Here is a 16,205-nt window from a genome sequence, read left to right as displayed (position 1 = left end):
TTTATTGATGAAATATTAAAAATATATGAAATTAGAAAATGACCTTTCAAATGTGTAAGATAATTTTACTTGCATTACAAAATTTTATGTATACATGTAAAAATATGTGAAAGGCGGGTAAACAGATTGTTAACCATGATTATATTTAGGTGGTTGGATTACAAGTAGTTTTATTTTTCTTTATATTTTCATGAAATGATATTTTATCATGAATAAGTATATTAAGATGATATAAAGATGTGTTAAATTTACTTCATGAGAGAGTTAAGACACTAGTAAAAAAATATATATTATGAAACCAGAACAGAATGGTCTCCTAGTTGAAGAGATCAAAATAACTGCCTAAAGTGGAACACATTTTACTGTAACTTTTTAGTTATATTAAGAATTAGCCTTCTCAACTATAACAAATAGGTATAATGAAAATGATTGATGTTCAATTATTAAGTCATTAAACCTAAATAAAATAATTTATTTTTTTATTTGACAGAGAGAACACTTTAAAGTGCTTGTTTATATTAAAAAATACCAAAATTAAGGATCAAAATTAAAATGTTCGACAGCATTCCCTTTCTTTCTTTCTTTCTTTTTTTTTTTTAAGAATTTATTTATTTATTAATGAGAGACACAGAGAGAGGCAGAGGCACAGGCAGAGGAAGAAGCAGGCTCCATGCAGGGAGCCCGATGTGGGCCTCGATCCCTCTTCTCCAGGATCATGCCCTGGGCTGAAGGCAGGCGCCCAAGCGCTGAGCCACCCAGGCATCCCAGCGTTCTCTTTAATATTCCTTCTACGATTTAATTTCACTGCTTTAAGCTTTACTATATTGTGATCACAAGCAGAATACGTAAAAGACTACAAGCTAGAACTTAGATCAATGTGACAATCCTCTGTAAAACATTTTCTTGTTTTTTCTCAAAAGCAAATTTTAAAACATTTTAAAAACTAGAGGGCAAATCTTAAGCTCCCTAAATTTTGATTTCTGTAGAAGTAAAGGAATCCAGATGTACAAGGCAAAGGAAAATCAGTAACATTGTTCCAGGCTGTATTTTTATTTTAAAAATTAAAATATATACTTGGAAATTCTTTCTTTAAATCTCACTGTAAACTTTTACTTGATGAATCATAAAATGACTATGAAACTCACCTTGCACTCTAACTTCTCTATGCAGAGAAAAGGTAGCCTATTTTGCCTCAAGCTTCTCCTGCCTTTATCTTGAGCCCTAAGATTAATGCTTCCTGCTGAAACCAAAAACCTGCCAAGTAGGTTTAGGTGAGAGCCTGCCTCTGCCCTCACACTTCCTCTTCTCTCCAACTGTATCAGATAGAGCAGACACCTGATAACATCACTCTCTTTCCTCTTTTTATCTTTTCCTTCTCTTTCTTTCCTCCAGAAGCAGAAAGGCATGTTTTTTTTGTTTTGTTTTGTTTTTTACCTTACCCTTCCAGTTTCCTCTCCCCACAGTAATGATGCTAAAGAAGGAGATTAAAGCAAGTGGAAAGGTCCTTGCTTAAGGCAGTAGCTTGATTTGCAAGGTAATTCTAATGTGATAGCCTATTTTGAATGGAAGATGCCAAATATTATGTAATTTTTTTCTAGTAAAGAAAAAAAGGTTAATTTATGCTGTTATATTGTAAATTCCAATTTATTTCCAGCATCTTAGCTTATGCTTCCTATTTACCATGCTTTTTCTTTTCTTTTTTCCTCTATTGACTTCTTTTGAAATCATTCTACTTTTCCCTCTTCCACAGATTTAAAAGTTCTATTTTCTTTTATTTTTTTAATATTTATTTACCCATACTTTGTAATAAAAATCTGATTTTAGCCACATGCAGAAGAATGAAACTGGACCAGTTTCTTACACCATACACAAAAAATAGACTCAAAAAGGACGAAAGACCTATATGGGATACAGGAATCCATCAAAATCCTAGAGGAGAACATAGGCAGCAAACTCTGTGAGCTTGCCGTAGCAACATCTTGCCAGACGCATCTCCAAAGGAAAAGGAAGCAAAAGCAAAAATGAACTACTGGTACTTCATCAGGATAAAGAGCTTCTGCATAGCAGAGGAAACAGTCAACAAATCTAAAAGGCAACTGCAGAATGGCAGAAGATATTTGCAAATGACCAGATAAAGGGCTAGTATCTAAAATCTATAAAGAACTTATCAAACTCAACACCCAAAGAACAAATAATCCAATCATGAAGTGGGCAGAAGACACAAACAGACATTTCTCCAATGAAGACCAACAAATGGCCAACAGACACAGGAAAGAACGCTCAGCATCACTCATCATCAGGGAAATGCAAATCAAATCTTACTTCACACCTGTCAGAATGGCTAAAATGAACAAGTCACGAAACAACAGATGTTAGCGAGGAGGTGGAGAAAGGGGAGCCCTCTTGCGCTGTTGGTAGGAATCCAAACGAGTGCAGCCACTCTGGATAACGGTATGGAGGTTCCTCAGAAAATTAAAAAGAGAGCTACCCTTTGACCCAGCAATTGCACTACTAGGTATTGAGCCAAAGAATACAAACATGGTAATTCGAAGGGGCACCTGCACCCCATGTTTATAGCAGCAATGTCCACAATAGCCAAACTATAGAAAGAGCCCAGATGTCCATTGATGACAGATAAATGGATAAAGAAGATGTGATATATAGAGACACTGGAATATTACTCAGCCATCAAAAAGAATGAAATCTTCCCATTTGCAATGATATGGCTAGAGCTAGAGTGTATTATGCTAAGCAACATAAGACAATCAGAGAAAGACAAATACAGATTTCGTTCATGTAGAATTTAGGAAACAACACAGATAAACAGAGGGGGAGGGAAGGAAAAATAAAATGAGATGAAAACATAGAGGGAGACAAACCATAAGAGACTCTTAATCATAGAAAACAAACAGGATTGCTGGAGGAATGGTGGGTGGGGGGATGAGATAATTGGGCGATGGGCATACAGGAGGGCACTTGATGTAATGAGCACTGGAGGTTATATGCAACCAATGAATCATCAGATTCTATCCCTGACAGTATACATTAACTAAATTGAATTTAAATAAAAAATTAAGAAATTAAACAAAATAAAAATTAGAGCAGAATATATATAGTGAAAATGTGACAACATAATTAAATCTACAGATCACTGAATTTTTACAGATTTCACATACTGTGTAGTGGTATTTAATTCAAAGAGTAGAAGTTTATTAGCCCCCAGAAACTCCCCTTTGTGATCCTTATTAGGTATAGTTCCAGCAACCTGCTTCATTTCTAATCCCATAGACACTTTACTCCTCCTTTTGACTTTGTATAAGTAGAATCCTGTAGTATGTATTGTTTTGTGTGTGACTTCACTATTCAACTTTGTGAGATTTCTTTATACTGTTGTGAGTGGTTGTAAATAATTTATTCTCACTGCATATATGATTCAATTCTATGAATATACCACACTTTATTTACTTACCTGTTTAAGTGTTTTTGGTACTTGGACAGTTTTGGACTCACATGAGTACAGCTTCTATATACATTCTTCTGCCTATCTTTGGTGAAGCTATGGAAGCATTGTTTTAATCTAAGAGTGAAATTGTGGGTCATGTACAATATGCATATGTTCAGCTTTAGGAGATATTTCTACACAGTTTGACAACATGGTTGTGTCATTTTTCATTCCCACCAACAATGCTTGAGTCTGATTTCCCACATGCCCCTGAAATCCTGTCTCTTCATTTTAGTCAGTCTGATAGGTGTACAGTGGTGTTGCATTGTCATTTAAATTTCAGTATGCATTCTCCTAATTATTAATGAAGTTGAGACCAATAGAGGACAAATTGAATGTTGATGTAGGGAACTGGATGGGAGATGGAATAGATGGGTGATGGGTATTAATAGGACACTTGTTATGATGAGCTCTGGTGTTATGTGAAAATGATGAACCACTGAACTCTACTCCTGAATTCAATATTGACCATATGTCAACTAACTAGAATTGAAATAAGAAAAATTATGATGTTGAGTCCACATTAATATGTTTATTGGTTATTTGAATACTCTTTTTTGGGAAATGTCTGTCTTTTGTCTATAATTCTATTTGGTTGACTTTATTTTTCTATTGATTTGTAGGAGTTGTTTGTATTCCTGAATGAGTTGTTTTGTATATATGCTTGCTTTTCTTAAAAAAAATCTCATAATACTATCTTGATGCAAAGAAGTTATCAAGAAGTTGTATTTTAATATAGTCCCGTATATCCATTCTTTTAGCTTTTTGTCCCACTTTAAGAAATGTTTGCTTCCTTGACAGTCTTAAAGATATTCACTATTTTGTTGCCTTTTATTTTTAAATGTAAAATCCTTCTGAAATTGATTTTTATATATGGTGTGAGGTACAGTCAAGATAGGTCTCTTTTTAAAATATGGATATCCAGTTGACTATTGTGTATTGAAAAGACTGCAATGTCATTTTTGCCAGAAATTAAGTATGTTTTGGGGTCACCCAGGTAGCACAGGTTGAGCAGCTGACTCTTGGTTTCTACTTGGATTGTGGTCTCAGGGTCCTGAGGTTGAGCCCTGTGTTGGGGCTCCATGCTGATTGTGGAGTCTGCTTGAGAGTTTCTCCCTCCGCTCCTCCCCCTGCCCATCTCTCAAAAACAAATAAATATATCTTTTAAAAAAAACAAATCAAGTATGATTTTTTTCCCCACTCTATTATATTTCACTGGTCAATTTGCTTATCTTTGTGTGGATGCCACATTGTTTTAAGTAATATACCCTTTTTTAAAAAAAGGTTTTTATTTATTTACTAGAGAGAGAGAGCATGAACAGTGGGGAGGGGGAGAAGGGGAGGGAGAAGCAGACCCCTCACTGAGCAGGGAGCTTGATGTGGGACTAGACCCCAGGACCCTGGGATCATGACCTGAACCAAAGGCAGATGCCTCACCAACTAAGCCACCCAGGGGCCCTAAGTAATATACCTCTTAATACATATTGATCTTTCTTTTTTTAAAAGATTTTATTTATTTATTTATTCATGAGAGAGACAGAGAGAGGGGCAGAGACACAGGCAGAAGGAGAAGCAGGCTCCTTGCAGGGAGCACAACTCGATCCTGTGACTCTGGAAACACGCCCTGAGCCAAAGGAAGATGCTCCACTGCTAAGCCATCCAGACGTCCCCATATTGATCTTTTGTTGTAATTTCTCTACCTTTTGATGATATTATAAATGACGGAATTTTATTTTCTCTTTTGTTGTTTTTGTTACTTACATGTAGAAATGTAATTACATTTTGTACATTGATCTTGTATCCAGGAACCTTTCTATATTCATTTATTCTATTGTGATGAAGATTAGATGAAATAGTGCTGGTAAAAATCACATAACATCATGCCTAAGAAGAAAAAGTACTTAATACATTTTAGTGTATTTTGAGAAGAAATTTCTTGAAAGATTAGGTGCTGTTTATTAAGGTTTCTTCTAACTCTGAAACTCTGTTATTACATCACTTATAGATAAGGCCATAAGGCTATAGATAAGGCTCTATACTCCTTATAAATTACATTTTCCCAGTAGTATACATCACAAGTCACAACCAAGGACATAGTTATGAGTGGAGAGAGAACTGTAAGGGTGGTAATCATATTCTTATTCAAGAAAAGCATTATGGCATTCTAGAAGGAGAACTCTAATTTGACTTTTACCAATTAGCTGTATAGGTAGCTAATATCAATTACAATGCAATTGATGTGAATGGTATTATAACAAAGTTTATTATTGTTAACCATAAATTAGTCATGTGATCTTAGTGAAATTATGCTTCTTAGATTCTTGGTTTTTTAAGTTGTAAAATGATAATATATTATCCCCCTCAAACATTTGGGATGAAGATTATTTATGTTTTGAGCATGACAGCATCTGGCACTGAATAGATATTCCATAAATTGTTTTTATTCTAAAGTATAAAGCTTGACAGAAAAAAAATGTTTTAGAGTCAAAGTTGGAAGTAAAACACTTATATATGTCTATTTATAAAAGGCCATCTCTCCCTACCAAATTAGGGCACAAGAAGCAGAAGACAAAACTAGAGGCAGGAAAGGGGACTTGCTCCTTCCAATTTTGCTTCCTGCTCATGTCAGTGTCATGGCAGCAATAGTTTTTTTCATCCTGGCAACTTATTTCCCATCCTTGCAGAACTGGCCTCATTTGTGTCCTCAAAGGTATCAGCACCAGCTTGCAGCTGGTCCCTAGTGTCCCTTCCTTCAATTTCTAAGTCCTAGCTACACACATCTCTCTTTTGAGGTCCTGGGATACCAGCACCAGCTGGCCAGTTGAAACAACCTCAACCTTTCTCTTTGCTCCTCCAGCCCTAAAGGTAGGAGTTGTTTTCTGTAATTCCTTCATCTGCTATTTAGTGATTCCTTTTACCTTTTACCCTTCAGTCACCCAATAACTCTTTAATAATTCCTTAAATTTACTCTGTTAAAATAACTGTGTGTTTCTCTTTCCACAACTAGGCCCTTGACTGATATATTCAGTATTTGAATAAGGCACAGAAAAGATGTACAAATTGTGTATTTATTAATGTAGATGGCAGTAAAATATCCAAAATAGAAAAAAAAAATTCGAATTGCAATTCTAATTTTGGGGGATTAGGAGAGAAATTTACATTTTCAATAATTTGTGCATAATAAAGTATAAAATGACCATTTTTAAAAAGATTTATTTATTTATTTGAGAGAGAGATCATGAGCAGGGGGAGGAGCAAAGGGAGGGGGAGAAGCAGACTCCCTGCTGAGCAGAAAGCCTGATGCAGGGCTTTAATTCCAAGACCCTGAGATCATGATCTGAGCTGAAGGCAGATGCTTAACTGACTGAGCCACCCAGGTGCCCCAAAGTGACTACGTTTTTAAAACATGTTTTCCATTAAAAGTTTTGGGAACATTCTCTTGATTATTAGTCCTGATTATGCCTTACCTTACAGAATCTGTTCGTTACTTCAGAGTGGGTTTTGCAAGGCCCCAAGTTGTTACTGAAGTAGCTGCCCCTGGAGATTCCTCATTCACTTTTTCTCTGATTATATTCTCCCAATGCTGGTGCATTGTAAACTTGTGAGATTAACCTAAGGGTCTGATTTTAATGCCTTTTCTCCAAATAAGTCATTTTTATCTTACGAGGCTCAGAAGTTCAAGACAAAGAATTAAAAGTACACAAAATCATTGACATTCTGTGAAGAGAATTTGTTCAAATAGATGCCTCTGTATTCAAGTACAATTTGTTACAACATTCTGCTAAAGAAAGAACTAGACTAGATGTTTCCACCTACCCATTAATCCAAATAACATCTTCCTTTGTGAAATATCCATTCTGTGTATTAACCATGTGATCTTTCCACAGTGATATTAATAGACCAATCCCTTTTTTGTAATTGGAATCATCCTTCAGAAATTTGAACTGTAGTTAAGTTGCAATGGAAATGTTATCAGAAGACCTAATGTTTGTACATGAAACATTTATATTTTTCCCCTCTCAATTTCTTTAAATCTTTTTTGAGTTGGAGTTTTTTTAATTTTTTTAAAAAGATTTTATTTATTTATTCATGAGAGACACAGAGAGAGGCAGAGACACAGGCAGAGGGAGAAGCAGGCTCCATGCAGGGAGCCCAATGTGGGACTCCATCCCAGATCCCACAATCATGGCCTGAGCCAAAGGCAGATGCTCAACCACTGAGCCACCCAGGCATCCCAAATTGGAGATTTTATATAGTATACATATATATTATGACTGTCAAGTTTAAGCCCAGTTGTATTTAAGACTAAGTAGCTAACTGTAATATTGAAAATAACAGATATATAATGTCCACAATTTCTGGGAATTCAGGTTTCTGATGGATTATAGATTATTATTTGGTCAAGCAAAGCATGTAGTAGAGGATGATAAAGCAAACATATTACCCTCAAAAAGCTTATGAGCTCCTATGACCACTTGGGTCATGTACATAAATAGTCATAAAACAAAGTAGAAAGACTGACAAAGGGAAATATATTTGCCTTAACATAGTGCTGTGGAAATTGAGTCTAAAGAAAATTACTTCTATACAGGTGATGAGGGAAAGCTTTCTGTTAGTATTCAGCTTAATCTTGGAAAACTGACAGGTGGGGAAAGCACACTCCAGGCAGGGTGACCAGCATCTGAGTAAAGGTAGGGGATGAGATTGGGAAGTACAAATGTTTTAGAAGGGACCTGGGAGAAAATATGTTGGCAGGGACAGTTAAAGAAAGAGGATGGAGAAAGTGAAATGCCATAATCACAATCATACCTATACCCATCTTCACAAAATCTTTGGGAAATCACATACATTTATGGCTCTCAGGTCTACAGAATCAGATACCTCATTCTGTGTTCTTTAATTACATGTAGAGAAAATAAAACCTAAAAATACATACTTTTGAAAAATAAAGCCTCAACTCCATTAAAATGGAAAATATAGTTCATATGCAATATATATTTCAATATGAAAATATTGAACGAGACTGTAATAGAAAACTTAATGAAGAAGCCAAATCTTTGCATGTTACCATAATGAATAAATTTGGACTTTAGTTGATCTAACACTTTAAGAACACAAGGAAATCATAGACCAGAGGTATAGGTGACATAAACCTAGAATTAGGATAGGTAATAAAAGAAGACTTACATGTATACAGTAAAAATGAAGTAACTTCAGTTGATGTGAGTATAACATATCAGACAATTACAGGCAATTACCTTCAGTCTCTGACACTATAAGGTCAGATAAAGGTTGAACTGAAACAAACACACACCAGGGCCCACCAGGTGCTGTCTGGCAGACTATGGGGACAGGGAAAAAGAGTAATCGGGAACCCCCAAATAAATAGTTATCATATGCAGTATTATAACCTAGATTTATCCTATGCTACAATTAGAAATTACATAGGAGGTATTAATATGAAACACTTAAAACTCTTTTATTGATAAATTCAGTAAGATTCCTACATGTCATATGTCTTTGCTCATTTAAAAATATTCAACTCTAAGTCTGTTAGAAAGAGTCTTGATCTCTTCTGTTACATATTTGCATGTGAATTAAGACTAAGAATAAAAATAAAAAAAAAAGGACTAAGAATACAGGCCAGTCAGTGGTGGTGTATTGTTTTGTCAACTCAAAACCACAAACAGCATTGCTTTCCCTAAAATGATTTCCTGAAATGATGGTCAGCCTTCTAGCTGCATTCTTAAAAAATAGTAAAACCATGAGAAAATACTTTGCGATTATGTTTTAAAGATTTTAAGTGTGTTTACATGCCAGATATTTTAAACTCAACTGATTATAAAATGATCTTTCAGTTGCATTAACATCTTGTCAAGTATTGGAAAGTTGGGCTCAAGCAAAGCACCTCTTAAGTATGAATGACCCGCACTTGCTACCAGCCCTAAATCTCTTACCCTGTCCACTAAGTGCCGTTCGCCATCCCTAGTCATTGCAGTGACCCTAAGTGGCCACACACACCTATGGAACTCTCCATAGGATATGGTATAATTGTCACTGAAAATCATTGTTGTTAGATGTGAATTATCAGTTTGCCAGGGTCAGACTCAAAGAATGAAAACTTTCAGCAATGATTTGAAAGATGACCAAATGATTTTTAAAGTTCAGCGTTCATTGAACTGCAAGAAGTAAGGTAATCAGGAGGGAATAAATACAGAAATGAAATTCAAAAATGAAATTATAGCCTCAAGTAATACAACATGTCCTATTTTTAAAAGTTTTTATCTGATTGCTACACTCAGAGGTTTTTGTAAGTAGTTGTGTACGTATATTCCATAAGCATCTTTCTATGTTGGTACTTTTAACTGTTTTTTAAAAAACTGGATTATGGTAATTCACGGGTCTTTTTTTTCTATAAAACTCAGTATCTCAACATGCTGTAGTAACTATTACATATTTCAATCACAATTGAGTGTTCTTTAGAACTATAATAATAAATATATCAGGATAAGTTCAGAAAAAAATTTAAAGTGGTTAAATTTGGAGGAGAGAAAGGAGCATTAAAAATTGTCAACTTTCTCAAGAGGATAAAGAGCAGTGAGTGACCTAAATGATGAAGTCACAACCTTGGGAGTCTCTCAGAACCTCTGCTAGTCAAGCACATCATGACAGCAGCAAATGTAATTTCGCCACCCTCTCATCCTGTAACTGTGATCATTTTAACTGCAACTGCAGATCGTTTTAAAGGACCTGTGACATCTGTTTTTATATTCTCATATATAAATGAGAAAAATGATTAATTATGGAGAATTTTTGCCCAGACATTTCCTTCTTTAAAAATATTTAATGAGGAAAAAAATATTTAATGAGAAAAAAAAAGAAACTATTTAATGAAGATATCTGTGATCGAAAAAAGAAATCACATTTTCTTTTTTTGAAAAAAATTTCTACTTAAGTAAAGTCATAGGTATTTATTTCAGGCTATTTTGATGATGTACTTGTTAATATCTACTTTTAAACGAGGAAAAACTTTAGAAACAGAAAGTATATCCTTAAATGACCTTAAAGTATATCCCAGAATGGAACCACCTGCCCTAATCATGAGCTCCTGGAAACCAGAAACCAGCCTTATTTAACCTACTTTGTGTATGTAGCATCTACTAGAAAAGGAACTGATCTAGGGACATCCTGTATTCATTTCTACCTTAGCAGTTATTTCCCTATGTTATAATTGCCTGTCTGCTTGCCTGTCTCATTCCACTAATCCCAATAACTTTTAGAAAATCAGCCTCCTTTATATTAGATTAGCCTCTTAGTGATGTATTAAAATCTTCCCCTATAATTTTTTCAGTTTTATAGTTACAACAGTGATCACTGTGTTTCTAGTTATGCTCTTGTCTAATGCATACAAGTGTATAGCTATTACATCGTCTTGGCTAAGTAGTGATTGTATTTTGAAATTGTACCTTGTATATATTTCATTCTCTTTGTATTTACGTTTGCTTAGTAATTATTTTTCTATTTTTTTCCTGTCATTTTTAAAAAGATTATTTATTTTTATTTATTTTAAGATTTTATTTATTTATTCATAGAGACAGAGAGAGAGAGAGAGAGAGAGGCAGAGACACAGGCAGAGGGAGAAGCAGGCATCATACAGAGATCCTGACGTGGGACTTGATCCAGGGTCTCCAGGATCACGCCCTGGGCTGCAGGTGGCGCCAAACCGCTGCCCTATTTATTTATTTTGAGAGAGACAGAACATGAGCAGCAGGAAGGGCAGAGGGAGAGGGAGAGAATAAATCTCAAGCAGACTCTGCACAGAGCACAGAGCCTGACAGGGATTCCATCTCACAACCCTGAGATGATGACCTGAGCCAAAACCAAGAGTTGGATGCGTAACCTACTGAGGCACTCTTTACTGTTGTTTTAAAATTTATTACTTTAGGTATATTTCTTACAAATAGCATATACTTGGGTTTTGGTTTTTGTTTGTTTCATTTTTGAGATATAATTAACACATAACATTAGTTTCTGGTGTACAACATAATGATTCAATATTTGTATATCCAATTGATTCTTAAAACAGGTTTGAATTATAACAGTCCACTTATACACAGATTTTTTACAGTACTGTTAGTATATTTTCTTTCTTGTGATTTTCTTATGAACATTATTTTCTCTAACTTATTTTGTTGTAAGAATACAGTATATAATACATATTACATACAAAATATGTGTTAACTACTATTGGTAAGGCTTGTTTATAGGCAATAGTAGACTATTAGTAGTTAAGTTTTTGGAGAATCAAAAGTTCTATGTGGATTTTCAACACATTTAACCTCTATGTTGTTCAAGGGTCAACTGTACTATGAAATGAGCACCACATATAGTTACCTTTTTTTCTTGTGGTGAGAAGTTTTAAGATCTCTCCTAGCAACTTTCAAGTATACGATACAGTATTATTTATAGAGTCACCATGCTACATCTTATATCCCCAGAAAGTTTGTACCTTTTGACAACCTTCAGTCCTTTGCCTGCCCCCAACTCTGGCTCTGGCAACCACCAGTCTGTTCTCTGTATTTATTAATTTGGTTTTGGGGGCAGGGTGTTGTTGTTTTAGATTTCACACATAAGTAAAATCATAGGATATCTGACTTTCTCTGTCTATTGACTTTAAACAAAGCTGGAGTACTTTGGCCCATTCATACTTAAAATAAGAACTTGGATGCTTCCTGCCGTATTAATGTTTACTATTTATTTTATTGTTTCCTCCTTTACTTTTCCTCGTTTCTCTTGATATGACCAAACTATACTTTATTCTGTTTACTAAGTTGAAAATTCAGCTTAATGTTTCAGTTGCACTAGGGGTTACCTTCCTGTTTCAAACACAAATTCGCACTTGTGTTATGAAAGCAAAATACTCACCATTCTCATTAGCGACATTGCTAGTTACCCTCCTGATCATATTTTCCTCTTTTTCTTTACTAATCAGAATGTAGATTTCTTTGGGGGAGACAGTTGCCACAAACTTGATTTCCCACACTTTCTTTTGACTAGGTGTGGCCAGGGAACTACTCTCTAGCTAATGAAAAACAAGCAGAAATATATTGGGTGGGGCTTTGGGTGGCTTTAAGGAGAATGATAATATGTGTATTCTCTCTTTCTCTTCTTTCTGCCTAAAATGCAAGTATCGTGCCCAGGGAACAACCCTCTTGTGATCATGATGACAGAAGCCACGGGGGGGGGGGGGGGCGGGCTGAGTGGGAACACGGGCAATTAGGGCCTTGCTGGCAGTGTGGAGCTGTGCTAGCATAGTTGCCTGTGCCCAACTTCTCCTACTTGAGAAACACAAGACTTCGTAGGGTCAGACTGCTTGCTTTGAGCCGTTGAATGCTGTCCAAATGAAGATCGTCCATCCCGACCAAGGATAGCTGACCCTTGGTGCCCCCCTGAGATGGAGTAGATGAATGCTCTAATTCCCTATTCTCCCCAACCTATGATTTGAATCTTTTACTTCTGCCCCTTTCTCCTCATTCTCTACATAAAAAGTCTTGGTGAAATTATTTTGTGTTTTAATTCCATTAAAACTAAAAAATATTTTGTATTATTTTAGATAATGCCATTTTATTTCAAAGTCCTTTATTATTTCAAATCACTTCCCCATATATTGCAAAGTTCATTTCTCATCATCATTTTTATGGGTTTTTTAAAATTATTTATTCATGAGAGACAGAGAGAGAGAGAGGCAGAGACATAAGAAGAGGGAGAAGCAGGCTCCATGCAGGGAGCTCGACGTGGGACTCGATCCCAGGACCCCGGGGTCACACCGTGATCCCAAGGCAGACACTCAACCACTGAGCCACCCAGGCATCCCTCATCATCATTTTTTTTCTTCTTCTCCTTTGCTTATGTTAAGATACCTGTTCTGAGTATTCTTGTCAGAGACATGTGCATAAAACCTGTGAGTCCTTGCTTATCAGTCTGCAGTTTTTTCTCTGACTAGCCTGTCAGTGTTGTTTAAATTTAACCAGGTTTTTATTTTTATTTTTTTAATTTAAATTCAATTTGCTACACATATAGTATAACACAGTGCTCATCACATCTCGGGCATTAATTGGGACCTGTGGATGTTATTTAATGCCATCTACTTTCCAGGATGACAGGAAAGAAATCTGAAGTTAGTCTGTTCTTTTTCCTTTGTAACTAATACTCTTTGTCTAGAAACTTATAATATTTTTATCATTGGGATTCAAGTATTTCAACATGCTAGCCATAGATGTTGTCTTTTATAAGTTACTCCTGTTCAAATTCAGTGAGCATTTTTAACCTGCAGAATCAATTTCTTTCTTGAAGCCAAGGAATTTTCCCCTAGTATCTAATTATTGCATCTTTCCCTTTGTTTCTTTTTCTTCTGAATCATCTAGTATTTGCTCATTTGGACCCTCGTGTGTTTTCCAAATTACTTCTCTTTTCCCTCAGGATTTTTTTTTTTAATTTTTGTTCTGTTTTGAAACATTTCTATACTTTGATTTTTGGTGACAGTAATTCAGTTCTCAGTACTGCTCATTTTGTTCGTCATTGTGCCTAATGTATTACATTTTTTTAAAAATTAAAAACTGTGCTTTTCATTTCCTGAGAGTGTGTTTTGAAGCTGTGACCTACTGTCCTTAAGTCCTCTTCTTCTTTTGTTGCTGATGATGTTAAATGTGTAGCCTGTCCCCGTTAGAAATTCTCATCCCTGAGAGTTCCCTTTTTGCTGGGAGCCACAAGTGGTGCTTGCTCGTTCTTCCCTCATCTGGTGATGCACCCATTTGGGCACTGGTTTTTATTACCTTCAGGACTCAGGTTGACATCACCAACAGAATGGTGGGGCCATGTAAATTGATGATAGACAAGTGTGGCTTATTCCTAAGGAAGCCTCTTTCCTCTCCACTCTCAGCTACACACAGTTGGTGTCAGGCTTGAGAAGACACAGAAGTCAACATTGTTGTGACCATGTTATGCTTTAGGTCCTGTTCTAAGCAGTTTATGCAATTAAATATTACTATTATAACAACTCTTGGATCTATACACTGTTATCTCCATTTTATGAAAGAAGAATTAAGAAACCTGCCCAAGCTTTCACAGCTAGGAAGCAGTGGGGCCAGGACTTATATCCAGACATTCTTTATCCATAGCAAGGGAGTATATTATTCTGCCCACATGAGCATTCCTCACGTGTGTGTCCCTAATGGCTGTTCCAGGGTGGAGGAGAGGTACTAAAGCTCCTCCAGAGGTACCGAAGCTCCTCACGAATCAGAATCTCACCAGGAATCCCAGGGCTCAAATCCTTGCTTGTGGCTTTTCCACTGCTAGTTCTCAGATTCTGTTGGCCAAAGGAGGGAAACATCCTGTACCATTACCTCCTCAGAACCCAGCTAGGGCAAGGCTTTGTACACACCCTTTTACAAACTCTTGCTTCCTGACAGCTATCGTTTAGATTAGATTAGAGGAAGCTTTTGTTGGAGGCTGGAGCAGTTTGAATAGGCTGGAGTCAGGCACGTGCATCAATATTATACCATCCTCTGAGTGTAACCTGTTTGAGGCTGCTGACTGTGTGCATTAACCAGTCCATTCTCAATTTCCTGGACTTTATAGAGGGTGTAGTAGTAGCTCAATAAGTATTTACTAAATGAAATGATAAGAGGCCTTAATCATCTTAAAGCCATCCCCCTAAAGTAGGTTAGACCAACTAGACCTAGAACTCCATCCCCAAACTCTAATTCCCAAACCAATCCTTTTCTCAGTCTTTGGAAAGCAATCTCTGAGGTCTGTCCTTTTAGAAGAGGGAAAGGGAATTCTTTATTCATTCTTTTGGTTATGAGTTTACAACAATAATAAAAGTAAAGACTTTAATTTCTTATTCATAAATGAATAAACATTGTGAATATGGAAGTACTCTAGAAAACTCTTGTGTGTGTGTGCATGTGTCTATTTGTGTGTCTGTGATGATAAGGAAGAAAAGAGAAAGATCAAGCTGATGAAAAGTTAATATGGCAACCCAGCCCCACAAAGAAGGAAAATGTTGCTTAGCAACTAGAAGTTTCAGGAAGGAAAATTCTAAATTCCACTGGGGGGAAGTGTGGAAGGTAGGTAATACATATCTAAAATGAAGGCTTTTGAGATGACGGTGATGGTGAATAATCTGCTTTGAGAAATATGCTGCTGCTCTTCCTCTACATGCACTGAAAATTTGTCCCTGTCTCAAAGCATAACTAATAAATGGCCAAAATGAATGGAGTGACCAAATTGAGGTCAGCTTGTTCATTACAAATAGATGTGGCCAGGGACCAAAAAGGAAAATCATTTGCTACTTCACTGCTCTAATTGTTTTGTTTTTTTAATTACCAATTCATGAATATATTCTCATGGTAAAAAGTTTTTAAAATTCAGAAGTATTAAGAGCAAACCCTGAAATGACCCTTCTAGTGTGCTGCTCCTACTTTCCTTTCCAAGGTGGTACCACTGTCAGGAGTCTGCAGGCATCCTTCTGTCCTTGCCTGTGCATTTGTGTGTGTGTGTGTGTGTGTGTATTTGCTTTCTAATTTTTAAAAATATTTTATCTATTCATGAGAGACATGGAGAGAGAGGCAGAGACACAGGCAGAGGGAGAAGCAGGCTCCCTGCAGAGAGCCTGATGTGGGACTTGATCCCGGGACCACTG

The 16,205-nt window shown here is 36.1% G+C and overlaps 1 protein-coding gene across 2 annotated transcripts in view; it reads left to right on the top strand.

Annotated features, from left to right (window-relative positions):
• The window catches only part of CAMK4 (calcium/calmodulin dependent protein kinase IV), a 279,198-nt gene that overhangs the window by 41,754 nt on the left and 221,239 nt on the right, over positions 1-16,205 (top strand). Inside the window, exon 1 of one of the 2 annotated variants that reach the window (XM_025437331.3) lies at positions 15,583-15,630. The exons of the other annotated variant lie outside the window; for it this stretch is intronic. The gene's annotated coding sequence lies outside the window, so the exon portion shown is untranslated. Of the gene's footprint in view, positions 1-15,582; positions 15,631-16,205 lie in introns of those variants that run through there. 2 annotated transcript variants of the gene reach the window in all.

The sequence above is a fragment of the Canis lupus genome, chromosome 3, assembly GCF_003254725.2.
Source record: "Canis lupus dingo isolate Sandy chromosome 3, ASM325472v2, whole genome shotgun sequence".
NCBI lineage: Eukaryota > Metazoa > Chordata > Mammalia > Carnivora > Canidae > Canis > Canis lupus.
This window is presented reverse-complemented; position numbering and strand designations above follow the sequence as displayed.